This window comes from Dendrobates tinctorius, unplaced genomic scaffold, assembly GCF_039654945.1.
Source record: "Dendrobates tinctorius isolate UK_male_01 unplaced genomic scaffold, ASM3965494v1 ptg000027l, whole genome shotgun sequence".
Lineage (NCBI taxonomy): Eukaryota > Metazoa > Chordata > Amphibia > Anura > Dendrobatidae > Dendrobates > Dendrobates tinctorius.
In genome coordinates this window covers 1767989-1793221 of record NW_027361695.1, presented here as the reverse complement: position 1 = coordinate 1793221, position 25233 = coordinate 1767989, and the positions used below count along the sequence as shown (strand labels likewise).

The 25233-nt window shown below is 48.3% G+C and overlaps 1 protein-coding gene across 2 annotated transcripts in view; it reads right to left on the bottom strand.

The window, feature by feature from the left end:
- Positions 1-25233, bottom strand: part of CAMK1 (calcium/calmodulin dependent protein kinase I) — a 114322-nt gene that overhangs the window by 81916 nt on the left and 7173 nt on the right. The window contains exon 1 of one of the 2 annotated variants that reach the window (XM_073569659.1): positions 20282-20421. The exons of the other annotated variant lie outside the window; for it this stretch is intronic. The gene's annotated coding sequence lies outside the window, so the exon portion shown is untranslated. Of the gene's footprint in view, positions 1-20281; positions 20422-25233 lie in introns of those variants that run through there. 2 annotated transcript variants of the gene reach the window in all.

Here is a 25233-nt window from a genome sequence, read left to right as displayed (position 1 = left end):
AACTCTACATCTAGGAATAGGATAGATTAGAAATACAGAGCAATGGCTGATGGAATTAAAAAAAGGACATTAAATAAGCCCAAAAATGTGGATTAGAAGATAATAAAAAAAAAAAGTATATTTGCTGAAGTTTATGGAAAATGTGGAAAAATATACTGCTGGAATTACAGGGAGGTAACACGAATCATGTTGTAGAAGACTTAAAAAAATCCTCTCTCTTACGAATAGTTAAAACCACGTAGAAAACAAGCCGAGCAGGTTTACACAGGACAATGGACTAATCCCCGATATGAAGCCGGCCAATTACAGAGTCACTGACGCGACTTTTCCGACAAGGACAGAAAATACTTTGTATAGCTATACATGTATCAGACAAAGCACTGTAAGCTGTTCGCGACTACAACTCCCAGCATGCTTTCATATAGTTTTGGCCAAACGTACATTCGGCTGACAGCTATTCTTCCCGATTCCTGATGAGTGGATCTGACTCCAATGGGGAGGGGGAGATAAACAGCTGCCCGACTCCTCTGCTGGTGGAGTTATCTCCAGTGGTAAAAGACTGCGGGCAAGCTGAAACCCAACATGCCCATATTTTTTTTTTTTTTTTTTTTTTTAAACACCCCTACAAGCATTAGGTAGTAAGCTAAAAAAAAAAAAAATTACCGTAGATTAATCCCATCACAAATGGTGGAAGAAGCGGCATTTTCGCTCATCTAAACCTTCATTTACCCAAAAAGATAAGTGAAACCAGATGTCTCTGGCAGCAGCTTTTCTGCCGTCCCGAATGTCATACACAGCTAAAAGTTAATATTTATGGGGAAGTCTGAGAAGGGAGTATTGGAAGGTTGCACAAAAAAAACACATTGCTTGAGAAAAAGAAAAAAAGGGGAAACTGAGACGGAAGGAGATTTTTTTTAACCCATTTTCTTAATAAAAAAAAAAAAGTAGAGGTGGGTGCACCTGCTGAGTCATTCTCGTAATTCTAGAGCATTGGCCATAATATACCTCTTTTTATATTTGTAGGGATCCAGAGACTTAAACAGAGATTCCCTATTCATAGGATACAAGATGAGTTGCTGGTCATACGGGGGGGTCAAACTGCTGGGACCCCCAGCAGTTCTGAGAAAGGCTCTGCCCCATCTAGCATGGTGAGGAGATGTGGATGTCCAACCTCCAATCCATCTATTCTCTTTCCACCAGTCCCATAGACAATGACTAGACAGAAATCGAGCAACGACATTCCAGACAGGGCTCTGCAGCGCACAGTTCTCAAATTCCAGAGTGCCCTTCTCAGGATCACTTGGGGCAAAGTGGTCGAACACTGGATGACCTGTTGTTTTGGGAATACTCCTCTAAAGGGTTATTATAACATTGCAAGTTATCACCAAAACACCAGGATAGGTCATCACTTACTGATCAGAGAAGGATCGGATTGCTGGGACCTCCACCTATCTCCGACAGCCCCAGCTGATGGAACGCACCCCTGCTCCTTTCATTGTTCCTTTCTCAGAATTGGTGGAGGTCCCGGCAGTCGGACTTCCTCCATGATCAAGCATTAAGTGGATGGGAAATGACGAGTAGTGTTGGAAGTAACCCTTTAAATAGGTTGGCCAGGAACATGGCTGCTCTCCAAAAAAAAGCACCACCACAATCCATGGGTTGTGTCTTGGTGCGAGGATGGGATATCACATAGAACCCGTGGTTGGACGTTGCACGATTGGTTATGCACCAGGAGCGGAAACTAACAGTTTGCATCACTTCCAAAACCCTTCTTGACCAATGAGATGAAGTTTCGCTCAATCCTCAAGAATTCCAGTAATTCAAAATTTGCAAAATCAAAAATTCCAACCGCAACATAAGATTTGTTATTATACGGCTCAACGTTACGAGAAGACACAAATCTGGAGGAATCAGATCACTTGGCTCGATTTCCAGTCTCCATTAATAGCTTGAAGTATCAGGAAGGTTTTTTTTTCCCGAACACATTTAATCAACTTTTTTTTTTTTTTTAAATAACATCTCACGGGTAACCATGAGAACAGCAGCAGCTCATAAGTGTTCGTAGAGATCCCCCCTTATCCTCCCACCCATGAGAACACCTCTGACACTTGTTAGAAACCTCTGCAGTTTGCGTGTAGCATCCGCCCCTCCAGAAATAGTCTACCGACGAAGGCTCCGCGCTGTAATCCTCAACGCTTACAGGAGCCTATCCGAGTGTAAAGAAAAAGCAGGGCTCCCGATTTATTTTTAGACGGGAAAACTAGGGCACTCTCAAACGGCGATGTTGCCCCGGCCCAATCAGTCTTGTGAAGGTGGAGGTCCTGGTTTCGCAACAAGATCCAATTTAGTCCCTCAACCCAAAAGGAAAGAATTGGGAAAAAAAAAAAAAAAATCTACGAAGACCCGTAAGATTCTCCGGATGGCCAACGAGATGGAAAGATACAATGAAAAAAGCAACTGAACAGTCTGAAGACCCTAAACAGAAATCTATGATTGGAAATCTTTCAAGACGTATCAACAGTTCTTGTCACTGGTGAAGACCACCTGCCCACAGGAGACGAGAACAAATGCCAGAAGAAGACGACAAGTCAAGGTGTGAAAAGAAAATGGACAGTCAGCGAGTTATGTTGAAAAACATAACTGAAAACTCTGAAGATCCAAAAACAGAAGTCTATGATTGGAAAAGATCCCATCTAATAAGACGTATCAACAAGTCTTGTCACCGGTGAAGACTACCTGCCCACTGAACAGGTTGAAAGAAAACGTCCAATATAAAGGGTTAGTCCTGCTTCGTTCTCCTTCGAATCAAGGGATGATCGTAGCAGGTGACGTCACGATACTTGCTGATCGTCTGTGCGATCCATCGAGTATCAGTGGTGATATCACCAGCCGTTCTCACCTCTCGGAAGCGAGAAGCAGGACCAACCTTTATCGACTGTGTTGCCCAGATAACATCTAACAACTTTTCTAAATTGACTCGTGTCTCTAATACAGGCCATATCCCCTCCATTGAGAAGAACTTTGAAGAAGATTTTCAGGAACTTTCAGAGCAATTTGTGGGCTTTCCTAGGGAATTTTGGTTTCCGGCAGAAGTCTCACTTTTCAGGCAGCTTTCAAACTCTTCTATGACTGAATCCTTCTTTTGTCCAACATATTTGGTCAGGGAAAGGTCAATGGATGATACTTTTGTTCTGAGCAGGGTGAAGCTGCTGCCCGAAAAACTCAACATCAGCTCTCAAAGAATACAGAAGCGCTTGGCGTTCTTATATAAAGGGGTCTGTAGCAATCCCCTAAAACATGAGATTCGGCCTGAGCAAGCACCGCAGAACACATACTGTCTGTCAGTTGTCCAACCCAAGCTCAACAGCCTCATATATGGGGCAGTCAAGTTTGTCAGGCGACACACAGGCAGTCCATACAATGTTGTCCATGCTCGGCCTGAGTTTCATGGACGTCGGCCGTGAACCCTAATGTGTATGGAAGCCTTAACGAGGTGCAACACAAGATGACCAAAAAATACGTTTGGGAACTATCTGCTCGAAAAGCATCAGTTCTCATCAAGGGCCCGATTTATCAAGGACACTTTGCTACAATTCTGGTGTAAAACTGAGATGCCACAAAATTTTTGCACAACTTAAAAGTTGCGCAAAAATTTTGCTGCTTTTGGCCTCTTTACATCTCCACCCATTTAAGAAAAAATGGTCACAATGGGGCGCGAGCAAGCACTAACTACAGATTCAACATAATTTCCGCCCTTGGCTGGCGTACATTGCCAGAGGAGGCGCAGCAGTTAAGAAAGATGAAAGATGGGCCAAATTAAAGAGGTCCACGTCTCTTAATATACCCAGTGCATCTTATTTCAACACTTAGTACAAAACGTCAGTTTTAATGAATCAGGTCCAAAAAAAAAAAAAGTCTATAAAGCATAGACATTTTCAGTTGGCATTCGTTCTCCTGTTTTTAATTGCTGCTGCATCGGTTGGAAGGAAATGCAGCCTTTGATCTTAGTCCAAGTGATGAATATTCAGTGATCAGTCTGGGCATCTAGACATCTACCTGAACTTGAGGGGGAAACATCTCTATACAATCATCTTCGAAAATAAATTTGGTTTCATGGGGGGGGGGGAATTCAAAAATCAGCAAAACAGAAGCGGTATCACGAATTATCGACCATAGAACTACAATGAAATGAGCCCTTTAAACTTCAGACTTGTCAATTCATCTCACTTCCTTAAAGTTATTTGATCCCCTCCTATACTCCTTTTAAAGGGAGTATGGCTAGTATAACGTAAATGAGAATATAAGGTGATATAATATTGTTGAAATGCAGTTTATAATAGTGGTAATATTTGTGTACTATATGGCGGCAATATTTGGAAGATGCCAAAATGTTTTCTCCAAAGCCATACTCCTCTTTCAAGGCCACACACCTCTTTTCTCTTCTAAGCCCCCTTCTCGTTCTGTTTCAAGACTCTGGCGCGCGAGGCCTTTTGCAATCTTAAAGGGTTATTCCCATCTCCTAACTATAAGAAATGGGATCATTTGCCGATGGCTGGGGGTCCGTCCGCTGGGACTCCCATTGAACCTGAGCATAGACAGTGAATGGAGCAGAGTTCGAGCTTGTGCTCCTCCGCGTCAGTCAAGCAGAACCCCGTATTCAAAGTTTTAGATCCCCATTCTTGTGATTGCTTGTGGTCCCAGTGATCAGACCCCCAACAAGTGATCCCTTATCTTATAGGTAGGGAATAACCCTTTAAGGGTATGTCCATGCGGAACATTTTACAGAAAAAATTTTTCCATTAAAATTTTGTTCACAGATCCGCAGTTGATTACGTTTCTGACCCTGTGGATCAGCTATACAGACCTCCACATTTCATTCACGTTTCCAAGAGGTGGGGCGCCCACTTAAATGTATGAAACCGCCATTAAAACTAATTATCAAAACTTGAGAGCACATTAGGAAGCTTGTAGACTTCATTCCCATAAATATCTCATGAGATTCAAATACATTTTAACATCATGCATTTTTCAGGACTCATCAAAATTTGTTTTAGTGCAAGGAAGCAAAAAGATTTTACTGCATCAGTAGGTAAAGGAACGTCGTATAAAAATCTCCATGGGAATAAAAAGAGGAGAACGGCAGGTTCTGTTACACCAGATACAGGCACCCTTCAGCAGTGCTCAACACCCTGCAGCAGACCCTCGGCAACCTAACCGCCCCTGGGTCACTACTTAACAGCACAAACGTTGCAAATGCAATTTCATGCACCCCCACTTATCGAAAACTCATCAAATACAGCTCTAGACCCTTCAGCAAATGCCTCGAGTCCCCCAGCAGAAGCTCTGCACCATCATCAGACACCTCGCGTCCTCCAGCAGAAGCTTCGCACCATCAGCAGACACCTCGAGTCTTCCAGCAGAAGCTCTCCACCATCAGCAGACACCTCGAGTCTTCCAGCAGAAGCTCTCCACCATCAGCAGACACCTCGAGTCTTCCAGCAGAAGCTCTCCACCATCAGCAGACACCTCGCGTCCTCCAGCAGAAGCTCTGCACCATCAGCAGACGCCTGGCGACCTCCAGCAGAAGCTTCGCACCATCAGCAGACACCTCGAGTCTTCCAGCAGAAGCTCTCCACCATCAGCAGACACCTCGCGTCCTCCAGCAGAAGCTCTGCACCATCAGCAGACACCTCGCGTCTTCCAGCAGAAGCTCTGCACCATCAGCAGATGCCTCGCTTTCCACAGCAGACACCTCGCATCCTCCAGCAGAAGCTTCGCACCATCAGCAGACATCTCGAGTCTTCCAGCAGAAGCTCCGCACCATCAGCAGACACCTCGCTTTCCACAGCAGAAGCTCCGCACCATCAGCAGACGCCTCACGTCCTCCAGCAGAAGCTCGGCACCATCAGCAGACGCCTCGCATCCTCCAGCAGAAGCTCCGCACCATCAGCAGACGCTCCGCACCATCAGCAGACGCCTCGCGTCCTCCAGCAGAAGCTCCGCACCATCAGCAGACGCCTCGCGTCCTCCAGCAGAAGCTCCGCACCATCAGCAGACGCCTCGCGTCCTCCAGCAGAAGCTCCGCACCATCAGCAGACGCCTCGCGTCCTCCAGCAGAAGCTCCGCACCATCAGCAGACGCCTCGCGTCCTCCAGCAGAAGCTCCGCACCATCAGCAGACGCCTCGCATCTTCCAGCAGAAGCTCCGCACCATCAGCAGACGCCTCGCGTCCTCCAGCAGCTCTGCACCATCAGCAGACGCCTCGCGTCCTCCAGCAGAAGCTTCGCACCATCAGCAGACACCTTGAGTCTTCCAGCAGAAGCTCTGCACCATCAGCAGATGCCTCGCTTTCCAAAGCAGAAGCTCCGCACCATCAGCAGACGCCTCGCATCCTCCAGCAGAAGCTCTGCACCATCAGCAGAAGTTCCGCACCATCAGCAGAAGCTCCGTACCATCAGCAGACTCCTCGGGTCCTCCAGCAGAAGCTTCGCACCATCAGCAGACACCTCGAGTCTTCCAGCAGAAGCTCTGCACCATCAGCAGATGCCTCGCTTTCCACAGCAGAAGCTCCGCACCATCAGCAGACGCCTCGCATCCTCCAGCAGAAGCTCCGCACCATCAGCAGACGCCTCGCGTCCTCCAGCAGAAGCTCCGCACCATCAGCAGAAGTTCCGCACCATCAGCAGACGCCTCACGTCCTCCAGCAGAAGCTCGGCACCATCAGCAGACGCCTCACATCCTCCAGCAGAAGCTCCGCACCATCAGCAGACGCCTCGCGTCCTCCAGCAGACGCCTCGCGTCCTCCAGCAGAAGCTTCGCACCATCAGCAGACACCTCGAGTCTTCCAGCAGAAGCTCTGCACCATCAGCAGATGCCTCGCTTTCCACAGCAGAAGCTCCGCACCATCAGCAGACGCCTCGCATCCTCCAGCAGAAGCTCCGCACCATCAGCAGACGCCTCGCGTCCTCCAGCAGAAGCTCCGCACCATCAGCAGACGCCACGCATCCTCCAGCAGACACCTCGCATCCTCCAGCAGAAGCTCCGCACCATCAGCAGACGCCTCGCGTCCTCCAGCAGAAGCTCCGCACCATCAGCAGACGCCTCGCATCCTCCAGCAGACACCTCGCATCCTCCAGCAGAAGCTTCGCACCATCAGCAGACATCTTGAGTCTTCCAGCAGAAGCTCCGCACCATCAGCAGACACCTCGCTTTCCACAGCAGAAGCTCCGCACCATCAGCAAACGCCTCACGTCCTCCAGCAGAAGCTCGGCACCATCAGCAGAAGTTCTGCACCATCAGCAGACACCTCGCGTCCTCCAGCAGAAGCTCCGCACCATCAGCAGACACCTCGCATCCTCCAGCAGAAGCTCCGCACCATCAGCAGACGCCTCGCGTCCTCCAGCAGAAGCTCCGCACCATCAGCAGACGCCTCGCGTCCTCCAGCAGAAGCTCCGCACCATCAGCAGACGCCTTGCGTCCTCCAGCAGAAGCTCCGCACCATCAGCAGACGCCTTGCGTCCTCCAGCAGAAGCTCCGCACCATCAGCAGACGCCTCGCGTCCTCCAGCAGAAGCTCCGCACCATCAGCAGACGCCTCGCGTCCTCCAGCAGAAGCTCCGCACCATCAGACGCCTCGCGTCCTCCAGCAGAAGCTCCGCACCATCAGCAGACGCCTCGCGTCCTCCAGCAGAAGCTCCGCACCATCAGCAGACGCCTGGCGTCCTCCAGCAGAACCCCTACACCATCAGCAGACGCCTCGCGTCCTCCAGCAGAAGCTCCGCACCATCAGCAGACGCCTCGCGTCCTCCAGCAGACGCCTCGCATCCTCCAGCAGCAGCTCCGCACCATCAGCAGATGCACCGTCCTCTCCAGAAGAACCTCTACATCCTTGGGGCCCCTGAATCATTCTCACACAACCCACAAACAGAGCAAAAGTTCCACGTTCCTTCCATTTTCTTTTTCCAGGAGATTCTTGGAAATCCCCAGAATGAATTCAACCCTATATTCTCTCTAACTTCCAGTCTGTGAAAATTGTATTTACAATTATTCTCTAAGCGTACCAACCCGTGCACCTCCCTTCGCTTCTGGAAAACCTACCGAAGACAGCTAACAATTCCAAAATTTACTAAAAGTCAATCTATACTGGAACTTTCCACATATCCTGTCTGTGCAGGTCATAAATGGACAAGTAAAGGATCGGTGGTGTAAGTAACATGGAGGGGTCAGCGTTACTGGAAATGTCTGCACAGAGGACGGGGGAAATGCGGATGAGGGGGAATGAAAATCAATAAGTATAGGAAGTTCCCTGAAGGCATTAATAGTATGAGCGCAGACCGGTCAGGACGCAGAGAGAGGTCTATGGAGGACCGGATCCGGGAGCTAGGGAAGCGCTCGTTAACAGCACCGAATATTAGTGATAAAACAGAGAGACGACGACGACTGACGCCTCGGAATATGACAACGCATAATTGGGAGAAGTGACAATACTTCCAGGACGGATGACTGCACCAGTTACTAAGCAACAGCACAGAGGAAAACGGTGAGGCCCACTCACTTTTATCCCTTGAAGTTTTCTGTATCTGAAAATTCTGCGTGAGCTCCGAATATAATACGTTTAAAGGGTTTTAAACATAGAAATTGTCCCCCTCTCTCACACACCACCCCCAGACTAAGCTCCAGAACGACTGTTGGCGAGGTGAAACAGCTCGCCCTCGGGAAGCAGCAGCCCGGCGCCCCAGGCTCGCCCTCGGGAAGCAGCAGCCCGGCGCCCCAGGCTCGCCCTCGGGAAGCAGCAGCCCGGCGCCCCAGGCTCGCCCCCGGGGAGAAGCAGCCCGGCGCCCCAGGCTCGCCCCCGGGGAGAAGCAGCCCGGCGCCCCAGGCTCGCCCCCGGGGAGAAGCAGCCCGGCGCCCCAGGCTCGCCCCCGGGGAGAAGCAGCCCGGCGCCCCAGGCTCGCCCTCGGGAAGAAGCAGCCCGGCGCCCCAGGCTCGCCCTCGGGAAGAAGCAGCCCGGCGCCCCAGGCTCGCCCCCGGGAAGAAGCAGCCCGGCGCCCCAGGCTCGCCCCCGGGAAGAAGCAGCCCGGCGCCCCAGGCTCGCCCCCGGGAAGAAGCAGCCCGGCGCCCCAGGCTCGCCCCCCGGGAAGAAGCAGCCCGGCGCCCCAGGCTCGCCCCCGGGAAGAAGCAGCCCGGCGCCCCAGGCTCGCCCTCGGAAAGAAGCAGCCCGGCGTGCCTCTCTCAGAGCAAGAAATCCCAGCACCATCAATCTGGTCATGTGACCTCGACTCGTCAGTATTGTGCCATGGACGTGAGCATGTCTCATGGTATACTGCCCCCCCGAGACACGACCATGTAAATGGGAGACCAATGGAGCACACAGTACAGAATATGGAGGAGCGATGAGTATGTGTTATTTGGTTTTTTTTTACCACACAATCATGAAATGTAGCAGCCAACCCTTAAACAGTAGGATAAGTCACGAATATCTAAGTTCCAGACAACCCCTTTAAACGTCTAATTGGGGATTATATTTTTTGCTTAGTTTTTGGAACAAGGAAACTACTTTAAATACTTGTTCTTTTTGCTCTATAAACAGTTGCTGAAGTCTGACAGTCAGGAGGCAGCGGAGCAGTCATCACACCGCTTTTCATATCTCCCTGTGGAGAGAGATTCCCCGCAAAACTGAGCTTTTATTTATCTCCTCCGATGAGCGCTCCACACCAGGATTCGCTCTGACAGCAGCTCTCCCTCGTACAGATTTAGGTCAGGAAAAAAAAAAAGAAGAAGAGGAAAGTCCTGGCAGAAGCCTTCTACAAATGGTGATCTGCTGCCATCTCCGGCACAACTGCAAGAAAAGAAAAAAAAAAAAAAACTAAATCACAACTCCCCACCATGTTCCTTTAAAAGAAGAAAATAAGGCTCATGAACTGTCTGCTGAAAACGTACACAATTTTATACTAAATTTGAGGAGCAATTTCATGTGGTTTTCGACATGTCTGCATGGTGTCGCTGAATGGGACAACTCCTGAGGGAAACGAAGCTACAACCATACAGGGACTCTTTAGCCCATTATTATTATTATTATTATTTTTTTTTAATGAAAGCCACAGTAAGTGATTTTTTTTTTACCGCCAAATTCTATTAAAAAAGTAGACAAGGCCATCGCGAGGCGCCTTCACTAAAAAATGTAAGATCCTACTCCGCACCATGTGCCAAGGACGACACAAACAATGAGAGAAGGTGTTGGTGCAAGTTACATGAGGTAAGAATCGCCGGAGGGAGCGGACCCTCCCCATAATGACAGCGGACCCTCCCCATAATGAGATAAGTACATTCCAAGACGCTGCCTTGTGTCACTGGTCTGAAGTCCTGGGACTGATCGCAGAAGTGGAGCGCAAAGATTACTACATTTGCCTTAGGCCACAAACAGGTTTGTTCTTTGGATTGAGTTACAAAAAAAACAACAAAAAAAACAAAACACATTTAAAAGGTTTGATCACCAGGTGCAATCAACGGCCGACGTCCAAGGGCCTCCAGAAGGTCCACACTACATTCCGATATAAGCCATGTATTTGTCGTAGGGGAGAAGCTTTTGTGCCTTTTTTTAACGCAATAAAATAGAGGTTGAGTTCATAGTTTTTGCAGTCACTGAGGTGATGTTCGGTCCATCCGAGTGGACATCACCTTTCTTACAGTGCCCATCCACGTAAAAGTGAGAAAATGGAAAACGGTCTTAGGAGCGCAGGAAGGAGACTCAGACGAGATGGGGTTAAACCACAACGCGTTTTGACTGAGGATCCGTCTTCATCAGGTGGATGACCGATCCTCCGTCGAAACGCGTTGTGGTTTAACCCCATCTCGTCTGAGTCTCCTTCCTGCGCTCTAAGACCGTTTTCCATTTTCTCATTGCTCCTATCCTCCACTGGAGGTTTTCGGCTGGAGCTGCGGTGGAGACCTGACATCCTTGTCTGCCCCTGGGTTGCTTCCTAAGCGCTCCCTTATGACCGCTAATCACTGACTCTCATACACGTAAGAGAGCAATCTGCTGAACCTGCCAGTTTTCACGGGGCTGGCTGACCATCTAATGTATAGAAAGACCACTACAGACATTTAGGTCTTTCAGCCGACAAGTATTGTCCCCAACCCTCTCATATACATGAACAGCAACTGTGCCTTCACTCTCTATGAGGAAGCAGCTGCTGGCCTCCCGTGTGTCCTGCAGAATCCCCTCCGTATCCTCCAGCCTCCCCTTGCATGTTCCCCATAATCCTGTCTCCCTCAACTCCTCCAGCCTCTGTGGCGCCCCTTAGGCTCAGTCGCCACAGAGGTACTGCACCTCCTCCTGAGGTGTGGCGCCCCACCATCCAGGTAAGGTGGAAACTCCTGACCACGCTCCAACACCTGCACCTCACACCACAAAGTAGTGTAGCAAAGCACCTTCGGCGGCTCCCTGCTTGGAGTATAGCAAAGCACCCCTTGGTGGCTCCCTGCTTGGAACACGAAACGTGCTGGGAAGTGGGTGGAATTAGTTTACATTACAAGGAGCGGAAAGAGTTTAAGTTGAGGAGTCGGTAGTTGGAGAGAGAAAGGAGAAGATCCCTAGAGACAGGGATAGATGGATGGAAGTGCTGCAGCAGATCCCAGTGGTCTGGGTCTGCTGGCACGGGGAAGAGAGAACGAGAGCAACAGACTGAAATCTTGACTCTCCATAGAAGGAAAGGATTAGTACGGAACATGAGGAGTTAAAGAGAACAGAGGACGTGGTTGAGAAGAGAACCCTTCCTAGAAGTTCTAAGCGCAAGGCTGGGGCCCGGTCCCCGAGGTTGTACGGATACTAATGGTCCTGCAGCAGACACCGGAGGAATAGAAGTAGTGACCACTTTATTCCCACACAAGACTTGGGGGCACAACAGCAACTGGATAGTGAGCCGGGACTTAGTAGCAAGGAGTCCCCGAAGCAGGCTACAGCTATCTGCCGTACAAGTAGAGTTCATAGGAACATCAGACAGGAGGAACTCCAGTGTAACTCAGTACTAGGAGTACTTCATCTAAAGGCGCTATAAGAGGAGACGTTCAGAAAGGCACAAGTTGGCGGAGTGTTGGAAAGGAGTATTCCATCTGGCCTGGAGGTTGACTGAGTCCCAGACCCGGAGGACACGGCACAGAAGCAGGCACCTGTTTGTGCAACAGACTGAGTAAAGCTTTGGAACTACATGCCCTGGTGTCCTCCACTTATTCCAGAGTCAACCTGCCCGGCACTGCTACATCCCCTGCGCCTGACACTACACCACCTAAGTGTCACCATATCTACTCTGCCCTGGGACAACAGCCCTGCCTGTGGAGGGCTATACCATCACTGCTGCACAACACCATCTGTCCCAGAGGATCTGTCTGCAGCATCGGCCTAACATCTACATTGCCGAACACCACAGGTGGCGTCACGACTTATTCATTCACAGTGAACATTTACCATGGGTGTCCAGGGCCACGGGCCGGGTCACAGCTACCGTGACAACTCCCATTGAGATCCACCGGGCCCGGTACCGAGTACCCCACAGCCCTAGGTGTGTTGCCCAAAATCCCATGTCTCCTCCAGCCTCCCCCTGCGTGTTCCCCAAAATCCCATGTCTCCTACAGCCTCCTCCACATGTCCCAGAGCGTTTCCTCCAGACTCCTCTGTGGTTTGCCAGCCTAACCTGCGTGTCCTTCCGACTCCTCTCTCCTTCTCCAACCTCCCCTGCATGTCCTCAAGACTCCACTGTAATTCCGCAGCCTACCCCTACATGTCCCCCAGAGTGTTATCCAGACTCCTCTGTAGTTCCCCAACGTCCCCACCAGCCTCCTCAGTTGTTTCCCAGCCTATGCGACCACCACCCAAGCCTACCCCTGTGTGACCACCACCAGGCTACCCCCTGTGTGACCACCACCAGCCTACCCCTGGCAAAGGCTTATTTCCAATTAGAACAATGTATAGGAGCCTTCAAGGCCTCCTGACTCTTGCCAAGATGATGTCGGAAGAAACATTAGCCATGATGAATTTCAACGCCTGATTTTTTTGATGCAAGGAGAGATGAGCTGTGGCTGGCAGCGGCTTTCTCGCCTCTCCCCTCTGAAGACACATGCATGCTCAGCCAAGCGAGCGTGCATTGGTTGTGAGATCTTCTCCAGCTGACTGTTGCACCTGCACTGGATACAATGGTGTCATACCCTCTCCTGTGTGAACTTTTAGGCCACTACAGGTTTTAGGCTTGGGAGCATGTTCCTGTTCATGAAACAGCAAGCAGAGATCTTGTAAATATGAGTGTAAAAAAAAAACCCAAACTTTAAATATGAACTTGTTGAAGCCAAAAAAAACAAAAACCCCTCAACAATAAACACATTCTACACTGCGCCACCAGCAGGGATTTACATGCCGCTCCACACGGCCACCTGGAAGATGTTTGGCCCGGAGCGTAAATTTTCAAAATACATTGTAAATCCTGGATTATGTCCCGTTTACATGTCTAATGCTTGTGTCAAACAAGTGGATTTCAGCTGCTGGTTCTGAAAAACCATTAAAAAGCAAAACAGATGAAATCACATCCTGAGCCTTAAAGGGTCCCCCCCTTCTATGGGATATCTAACTGTCGAGACCCCTAGAGATCAGCAGCGATCAGTGGTGAAGCTTGGAAGCGAGTGTTTAATTCAACAGCACTCCCACAGGCGAAAGGATGAATTACACAGTTTCCAGAAAAAAAAAAAAAAAAGGACAAGCTGGGTCTTCTGGAACAGGATCATTTCTATCTGCTTTGTGGCAAATATATGGTATCCTCCAAGTTAAATAATTGGTTATGTAATAATTTCTCCCACCACCAACTCCCCTCCCCCAAAAAAAAACAAAAAAAAACAAAACACAAAGTTGTCCAACTTCAGGAGAACTACAGGATTTAAGGAATTCAAATACAAAACAAAAAATAAAATATATATTAATTATATTTATGTTCATTTCCATTGTACCGTTCCAGTGGCGGTATTGGCAAAAAAAAAAAAAAGTTCCACTTTGGATGTGAATTTTCTGTGCTTTTATGATGGTTATATAAAGGGTCCGTAGGTGTAAAGAAAAATATAATTACTGTAACTATCTCTGCCGATGACAGATGCACAAAAAATACCATCTATGCCCATTTGTAAATCATTTCCATTAGAAACAAAATAGAAAAAAGAAAAAAAAAAAAAAAAGGAGTTCTCCAAAAACGTATTTCAGAACCAGCGCCACCCCTGCCTATGGGTTGTGTGTGGTATTGCAGCTCAGCTCCATATACTTCTACCAGGATGGGCTACAATACCAGACAATCCATAGTCAGGCATTATTTGTGCAATCCTGGACAATTCCTTTAAGGAAGCCAAACCTAATACACTGCCATCTACCCTAGGGTCTGTTCACACAGTCAGGATGATATGTGGATTTCAGAGTGGATAGGTTCACCTCCAAATCCCAATAACCAATGAACCTTAAAGGGGTTGACCATTAAATCCAACAGAAATTACACATATAATTCCCATCAACAATACCATCCCAAAGTAGGTCTTATTAAAGGGGCTGTCAGCACAGAATGACTGTTCAAACCCTAGAGCGACTCAGTGCCTGACGGCGGGGCCAGACATTTCTGTCCACCTTCCCACCTGCTTGCTTCTCATCTATCTCTATCCTTCTCTGGCTCTAAGAAACCAAAGCAGTCAAACATAGAATGGGGTGGAAATAGAGTGAAAACAAGCAGGTGGGAAGGTGTATATAAAGGACTGGCCCCACCGTGAAACACCGAGCACCTGTACTGGGTTTGAACAGTCATTCTGTGCCGACAAAGCCCCTATAATGAGACCTGCTCAATCTTACCCATTACTGATCCCGCATCCTGTATTATACCCCAGAGCTGCACTCACTATTCTGCTGCTGCAGTCATTGTGTACATATTACTGATCCTTAATTACATCCTGCATTATACCCCAGAGCTGCACTCACTATTCTGCTGGTGCAGTCACTGTGTACATACATTACATTACTGATCCTGAGTTACATCCTGTATTATACTCCAGAGCTGCACTCACTATTCTGCTGGTGCAGTCACTGTGTACATACATTACATTACTGATCCTGAGTTACATCCTGTATTATACTCCAGAGCTGCACTCACTATTCTGCTGGTGCAGTCACTGTGTACATACAGTACTGATCCTGAGTTACCTCCTGTATTATACTCCGGAGCGGCTTTTCAGTCAGCCTGCTTGTTGACGGTCTTCAGTGACCATCAGCACAATGGTTCTATATCAGGATGAGTTAAGTAAAGATCAATTCCATAGTAAAACTGAACTACAGACCCTGTAAATCTGGCACCTAGACCAGGGTCTGTGTCAGCACCCGGCACACCCAGGCAAGTGCCGGTGCCCGTGAGTACCCCCCCCGTATGGAGCAATATATGGGGCTCATTCTACAGTATGGAGCCATATATGGGGCTCATTCTACAGTATGGAGCAATATATGGGGCTCATTCTACAGTATGGAGCAATATATGGGGCTCATTCTACAGTATGGAGCAATATATGGGGCTCATTCTGCATGGAGCAATATATTGGGCTCATTATTCTGCATGGAGCAATATATGGGGCTCATTCTACAGTATGGAGCAATATATGGGGCTCATTCTACAGTATGGAGCAATATATGGGGCTCATTCTACAGTATGGAGCAATATATGGGGCTCATTCTACAGTATGGAGCAATATATGGGGCTCATTCTACAGTATGGAGCAATATATGGGGCTCATTCTACAGTATGGAGCAATATATGGGGCTCATTCTACAGTATGGAGCAATATATGGGGCTCATTCTTCTGCATGGAGCATTATATGGGGCTCATTCTGCATGGAGGACTGTGTGGTGCCCATAATACTGTATGGAGGACTATACTGTTGGGTTTCTGAGCTATTGATATTAGTCATGTAATGTAAGAAGTGAAGTTTTTGGCATTGCTCTATCCCTATATTTCTCTGCCGTGTCTGTGCATCATGTATTGTGGCATGTGTTAAAGGGGCCCCCTGCGACTTTCACCCGTGGTCCATGATCACCTGGAGCCTGCCCTGACCTCACCCATTACTGAACCAGAACCGGTCGTACTGGAAAGTCCCCCTTGTCCTCTGATGGACGGGTCTGACCCCAGTGACAACTATTCTATGGACAGTTTGGGCCGTCCCGCCATGGGCCTCGCGCTCTCAGCTATATTTAGAGGCACAATGTAAAAGTTTGTACATTCAGTTTTCTTCCCCGCCGGCGGACATGAAGCCACATGACTGCCGAGCAGATCAGCTCACAAATCACCGGCTTCATATTAGTCTCCCAACACATTCAGCTTTGATGTAGGCTGTGGTCAGAAGTCAGAAAAAGGCAGATAAAAAGAGTTATAAACGTTCCCGTCATGCTCACTGACAGATTCTCAGTTAACTCATTCTGCAGTCAGAGGCTAGAGGAGGCAAACTGTGCAAATTTTATAATGAACTTAAAATGCAAAAAATTATTTGTAGCCCCAATTATAAGCATTAGAGAATGCCCTCACCCCTTTAACTCCTAACGTCATGGACGGCGAGTATGCATTGATTATTGAAATGGCCCCTTAAGCCATAAAGTTGCTTTTTTACAGCAAAGGCTTCGCACAGAACCCTCATAGATACAGGAAAGTCTTATTTGCACAGGGGGCCGACACCTGCGGGCCGACTTCTGTCCACACATGGGGATTGTTGATCCGGCAAGAGAAAGGAATGTCCGACCCCAAATCACAGAGTCTCCAGTAAGTTGCCCATAGGACCCCATGCACTAGAATAGTGGCCACTGGCTGCAATCAGATTTCGTCTGGAAGTTCTATGAACCCTGGAGCTAATATGGTGTGGAAGTAGCGCCCCCCGGCCACCTAATGAAGAATAACACCCCTAGAAAGTTTTGCCAGGGGCTCCAATCCTTAATATTCACCCAAAAGCCCACATTCTTTTACAGCAGTGATGAACCCAGCGGAACCGTGGTAGAACTATAACTCTCAGCAAGTACTGAAGATGAGGTTTCCCCCAACCAAAAACATTGTTGGCAATTATTTGACCACTGGCGTAACTAGAAGTTTGTGAGCCCCAATGCAAAATCTTCAACAGGACCCCCAATTATATGGGCCGGCTGCATCTGCGGCCCCCGCACCTCCTGTAGTTGCACCCCTGATCCTCCATCTATGGGGATCTCAAGTCTGCATTTTTGTAATGTGGCAGAACAGTGGACTCAGAACCATCACCCTAATGATCAGAGGGGGTCCCAGATTAGGGGTCTTATCAAACAGGTCATTTAACTAGCAGATGGCATGATGCTGGGACTTGTAGTTCTATCACAACCTCAAAGAGGCACCGGGATTGTTCTAGGTATATCTGACGCAGGATGATGGGAGTTCTATTACTTTAGGGGAGGGGTGGTCATGTGTAACTCTATGGCGAAGACCCCGATACTTTTACAATCGTTCTCGTACAATTTTACACATTTGTAGCCAGGCAGCTTTTTCCACATCTCAGGACCCCGTATATAAATAATAAGGACGGAGTCACCGATCACACGGAATATACAGATAAAAAAGAAACACACACGAAGCTGCTCGGGGCTAACGAAGCGATCATCACAAATCTGCACCGTATGGCGGCATACAGCGCGTGACAGATGCTTTCCAAGAGATTCTGCAGCAGCTGTGACCGAGTCCAGTGACACAGACGTCTGCCAGAGCAGATCGCATTCTCTCGGCCACTAGGTTTCATTTGCCCCGTAGTGAGAAATCTGTCAGCCGCCCCTGGGAGAGGGTCACACTCAGATGCGGGTCACCGGCGCGGGGATTACAGGTGCAGCAGGTACAAGGTGCAACCTACTAACTCCAGGATTAACGGGGACATCCTATAAGAAGCCTACAGAGGAGATCTGTGCCCGGAAACATGTACCCTGCAGGGTGGGCAACTACCGAGGGCACAAGGCGACACACACGCATCACACATATGTGCATGTATACAGCTACATGTGTACATATAACATGCGGCATCACACACTACACGATATACATCACACACTACACTATATATATTACATACCTACAGCATCACACACTACACGATATACATCACACACTACACGATATACATCACACACTACACGATATACATCACACACACGGAACTATATATATTACATACCTACAGCATCATACACTACACTATATACATCACACACTACACTATATATTACATACCTACAGCATCACACACTACACGATATACATCACACACTACACTATATATATTACATACCTACAGCATCATACACTACACTATATACATCACACACTACACTATATATTACATACCTACAGCATCATACACTACACGATATACATCAATCACACACTACACTATATACATCACACACACGGAACTATATATATTACATACCTACAGCATCATACACTACACGATATACATCACACTACACTATATATATTACATACCTACAGCATCATACACTACACGATATACATCAATCACACACTACACTATATATATTACATACCTACAGCATCACACACTACACTATATACATCACACACACGGAACTATATATATTACATACCTACAGCATCATACACTACACTATATACATCACACACTACACTATATATATTACATACCTACAGCATCATACACTACACTATATACATCACACTACACGATATACATCACACACTACACTATATATATTACATACCTACAGCATCATACACGATATACATCACACTACACTATATATATTACATACCTACAGCATCACACACTACACGATATACATCACACTACACTATATATATTACATACCTACAGCATCACACACTACACGATATACATCACACTACACGATATACATCACACACTACACGATATACATCACACACTACACGATATACATCACACACTACACGATATACATCACACACACGGAACTATATATATTACATATCTACAGCATCATACAAATTACATGTCACATACTGAACTATAAACATATTTATAAGAACACTTACTACATATCAACATATATAAGAACATACAGCATCACACACACTACACGATATACATCACACACTACATATATTACATACCTACAGCATCATACACTACACTATATACATCACACACTAAACTATATATATTACATACCTACAGCATCATACACTGCACTATATACATCACACACTACACGATATACATCACACACTACACTATATATATTACATACCTACAGCATCATACACTACACTATATACATCACACTACACGATATACATCACACACTACACTATATATATTACATACCTACAGCATCATACACTACACGATATACATCACACTACACTATATATATTACATACCTACAGCATCACACACTACACGATATACATCACACTACACGATATACATCACACACTACACTATATATATTACATACCTACAGCATCACACACTACACGATATACATCACACTACACGATATACATCACACACTACACTATATATATTACATACCTACAGCATCACACACTACACGATATACATCACACTACACTATATATATTACATACCTACAGCATCATACACTACACGATATACATCACACACTACACTATATATATTACATACCTACAGCATCATACACTACACGATATACATCACACACTACACTATATATATTACATACCTACAGCATCATACACTACACGATATACATCACACACTACACTATATATATTACATACCTACAGCATCACACACTACACGATATACATCACACACTACACTATATATATTACATACCTACAGCATCACACACTACACGATATACATCACACTACACTATATATATTACATACCTACAGCATCACACACTACACGATATACATCACACACCCTCACATGCACATCATATACCTAGAGCATCACACACTACACATAACCCACAATCACACAGGATGCTAGGCATTGTATACGGGCAGCACACACACACAGAACGCCATCATACACAGGACCTGCAGGAATCAGACATTACATAGCATTATACACGACACATGGAACACTGGCATCACACGTGATCATCACCCATATGTGCAGGGTACATGCTGCATCATCCGCGCACACAGCCTGCACCCTGCGCACTGGCAGCGGCCCCGCCGGGCACTGGTCGGGCAGGTGTTACCTGGGCAGCGCTGGGTGTCACAGCCGCCGTGTCCTCCTCTCCTTCTTCCTCCTCCTCCTGCCGCCGCGCGGGGTCTGTATGTGCAGCCGGCCCAGCCCAGCACTGATGTCAGCGCAGCCGAGAGGGGCGGGGATGGAAGCTGCCCCTCAGCCAATAGTGTCGTGAGGGGCGTGGTTAGAAACCTCAGGGCGGGGTCTTGGCTCAGTATAAATACCGGCGTTCATTCACAGAAGCAGGGCGCGGAGCTGTGAGGGCGCGGAGCTGTGAGGGCGATCAATAGTGTTCCTCAGCCGGGGATGGTTCAGTCCAAATTAATCATTAGTTTGGTGGAAGAAAGACAAATGTCCTCCGTCTGCTTGTGGCGGATAACGCCAAGGTCCGCTACGACATTTTCGATAGAGGTCGTTCTAGCTCGTCGTCCGTACCCAGACTGTGGAGAAAAGCCGCCAAATTTCCACCATAACGAACATTCACCGGGAAAAAAAACTAACGGATGATTGTTCTAGACGGGTCCGATCCGACCGGTGACGCCATCTGGCGACAAAAGCAAGTCCACTGGGTTCAGCCGACGGTCGGACGCTTCCAATAAGATCGCTTTTTTTTTTACCATCTCCGTAGATGGATATTGTCGGACGGTGCCTGTAAAAACAAGCGATTTTTCAATTTACCGCTTATTAAAATTCTCAGCCCTTCTTGAGATATTAACACTTTTGTTTACAGCTCGTTGCCCTGGAGACTGACCGCTGCTGTCTAGCACTGTTGGTCGGTCTCCAAGACAACGAGGTATTATGAAAAGTGTTAATATCTCAAGAACGGCTGAAAATTTTAATAAAAAGTAAATTGCAAAATTGCTCCTTTTTACAAGCACTATCCAACAAAATCCATTTCTGATGATGGGGAAAATCCCTTTAAGGCAAGGGTGGCTCAACCATAAACCTATGAGGTGCATGACCACCTTAAAGGGGTATAATCCCTAGCAATCGCTTAATTGCTGAAACCCCTGCACATGCTTACTACCACTCCATGTACTTTGGGACCCCTGTGTCCGTGATCATAAAGGGAGGAATGTGGCCTGTAGACGTAGAGTGATAAATATCGATCATATTGACTGTTTTCCCAGTCACCGGCTATTAACTATTCCCTTTCTCCACTGTAAACTGGTGACATTAATTAGAATAGAGCCCGTGCGACTACTCAACATTAACGTCTCCACGTCCCAACAGATTGGGCATCGGTCTTCCTGGGTATGCTGGGAGCTGTAGTTTCACAACAGCACAGGTTGCAGAATCTTGACATAGAACGATAGATCCAGTAACAGTAGTACCGGCAGGACGGACACAGATCACAACAGCCACAGGAGGCAAACCCTGATGTAGAACGATAGATCCAGTAACAGTAGTACCGGCAGGACGGACACAGATCACAACAGCCACAGGTGGCAGAACCCTGACGTAGAACGATAGATCCAGTAACAATAGTACCGGCAGGATGGACACAGATCACAGGAGGCAGAACCCTGACGTAGAACGATAGATCCAGTAACAATAGTACCGGCAGGATGGACACAGATCACAACAGCCACAGGTGGCAGAACCCTGACGTAGAACAATAGATCCAGTAACAATAGTACCGGCAGGATGGACACAGATCACAGGAGGCAGAACCCTGACGTAGAACGATAGATCCAGTAACAATAGTACCGGCAGGACAGACACAGATCACAACAGCCACAGGTTGCAGAACCCTGACGTAGAACGATAGAGCCAGTAACAATAGTACCGGCAGGACGGACACAGATCACAACAGCCACAGGTGGCAGAACCCTGACGTAGAACGATAGAGCCAGTAACAGTAGTACTGGCAGGACAGACACAGATCACAACAGCCACAGGTGGCAGAACCCTGACGTAGAACGATAGAGCCAGTAACAATAGTACCGGCAGGACAGACACAGATCACAACAGCCACAGGTGGCAGAACCCTGACGTAGAACGATAGAGCCAGTAACAGTAGTACTGGCAGGACGGACACAGATCATGGTAGAAGATGGCCGATGACTCTTTATTAAAATCGGCGATATTATTGATTATCCCCTAGAATTTGATACAAAGCCCAAACCCCGGCCTCCGCACTTCTCACTTCCTGCGTCTCTTGGTTTTTGCTTGTATCATGTATAATGTATGAATTATTGATTGCTCGGGATATCGCTATAGTATTTCAATCACGTCCTGGAGCCTGAGAGAGTGGGGGTTGTCAACCACTGGGGTCGGCCATTATTGATCAGCGTACAGATCCCTTTAATATATGCAGCCCAGCGGCGTAAATAATCATTGCCTACTGTTCTGAAATTTTAATCCTTTGCCTCTGACTTTTTTATGGGTGTGATAGTGACCACCGCAGCAGTGATATGGGTGTGATAGTGACCACCGCGGCAGTGTTATGGGTGTGATAGTGACCACCGCGGCAGTGATATGGGTGTGATAGTGACCACCGCGGCAGTGATATGGGTGTGATAGTGACCACCGCTGCAGTGTTATGGGTGTGATAGTGACCACCGCGGCAGTGATATGGGTGTGATAGTGACCACCGCGGCAGTGTTATGGGTGTGATAGTGACCACCGTGGCAGGGTTATGGGTGTGATAGTGACCACCGTGGCAGTGTTATGGGTGTGATAGTGACCACTGTGGCAGGGTTATGGGTGTGATAGTGACCACCGTGGCAGTGATATGGGTGTGATAGTGACCACCGCGGCAGTGATATGGGTGTGATAGTGACCACTGTGGCAGTGTTATGGGTGTGATAGTGACCACCGTGGCAGTGATATGGGTGTGATAGTGACCACCGCGGCAGTGATATGGGTGTGATAGTGACCACCGCGGCAGTGTTATGGGTGTGATAGTGACCACCGTGGCAGGGTTATGGGTGTGATAGGGACCACCGTGGCAGTGTTATGGGTGTGATAGGGACCACCGCGGCAGGGTTATGGGTGTGATAGGGACCACCGCGGCAGGGTTATGGGTGTGATAGGGACCACCGCGGCAGTGTTATGGGTGTGATAGCGACCACCGCGGCAGTGTTATGGGTGTGATAGCGACCACCGCGGCAGTGTTATGGGTGTGATAGCGACCACCGCGGCAGTGTTATGGGTGTGATAGTGACCACTGCGGCAGTGTTATGGGTGTGATAGTGACCACCGTGGCAGGGTTATGGGTGTGAACGTGACCACCGTGGCAGTGTTATGGGTGTGATCGTGACCACCGCGGCAGTGTTATGGGTGTGATAGTGACCACCGCGGCAGTGTTATGGGTGTGATAGTGACCACCGCGGCAGGGTTATGGGTGTGATAGTGACCACCGGGGCATGGTTATGGGTGTGATAGTGACCACCGCGGCAGTGTTATGGGTGTGATAGTGACCACCGCGGCAGTGTTATGGGTGTGATAGTGACCACCGCGGCAGGGTTATGGGTGTGATAGTGACCACCGCGGCAGGGTTATGGGTGTGATAGTGACCACCGCGGCAGTGTTATTGGTGTGATAGTGACCACCGCGGCAGTGTTATGGGTGTGATAGTGACCACCGCGGCAGGGTTATGGGTGTGATAGTGACCACCGTGGCATGGTTATGGGTGTGATAGTGACCACCGCGGCAGTGTTATGGGTGTGATAGTGACCACCGCGGCAGGGTTATGGGTGTGATAGTGACCACCGTGGCATGGTTATGGGTGTGATAGTGACCACCGCGGCAGTGTTATGGGTGTGATAGTGACCACCGCGGCAGGGTTATGGGTGTGATAGTAACCACCGAGGCAGGGTTATGTGTGTGATAGTGCCCACGCGGCAGTGTTATGGGTGTGATAGTGACCACCGCGGCAGTGTTATGGGTGTGATAGTGACCACCGCGGCAGTGTTATGGGTGTGATAGTGACCACCGCGGCAGTGTTATTGGTGTGATAGTGACCACCGCTGCAGTGTTATGGGTGTGATAGTGACCACCGCGGCAGTGTTATGGGTGTGATAGTGACCCCCGCGCCAGTGTTATGGGTGTGATAGTGACCACCGTGGCAGGGTTATGGGTGTGATAGTGACCACCGTGGCAGTGTTATGGGTGTGATAGTGACCACCGTGGCAGGGTTATGGGTGTGATAGTGACCCCCGTGGCAGTGTTATGGGTGTGATAGTGACCACCGTGGCAGGGTTATGGGTGTGATAGTGACCACCGTGGCAGGGTTATGGGTGTGATAGTGACCACCGTGGCAGGGTTATGGGTGTGATAGTGACCACCGAGGCAGGGTTATGTGTGTGATAGTGACCACCGCGGCAGTGTTATGGGTGTGATAGTGACCACCGCGGCAGTGTTATGGGTGTGATAGTGACCACCGCGGCAGTGTTATTGGTGTGATAGTGACCACCACGGCAGTGTTATTGGTGTGATAGTGACCACCGCTGCAGTGTTATGGGTGTGATAGTGACCACCGCGGCAGTGTTATGGGTGTGATAGTGACCCCCGCGACAGTGTTATGGGTGTGATAGTGACCACCGTGGCAGGGTTATGGGTGTGATAGTGACCACCGTGGCAGTGTTATGGGTGTGATAGTGACCACCGTGGCAGGGTTATGGGTGTGATAGTGACCCTCGCGGCAGTGTTATGGGTGTGATAGTGACCACCGTGGCAGGGTTATGGGTGTGATAGTGACCACCGTGGCAGGGTTATGGGTGTGATAGTGACCACCGCGGCAGTGTTATGGGTGTGATAGTGACCACCGTGGCAGTGTTATGGGTGTGATAGTGACCACTGTGGCAGGGTTATGGGTGTGATAGTGACCACCGTGGCTGGGTTATGGGTGTGATAGTGACCACCGTGGCAGTGTTATGGGTGTGATAGTGACCACCGTGGCAGGGTTATGGGTGTGATAGTGACCACCGTGGCAGTGTTATGGGTGTGATAGTGACC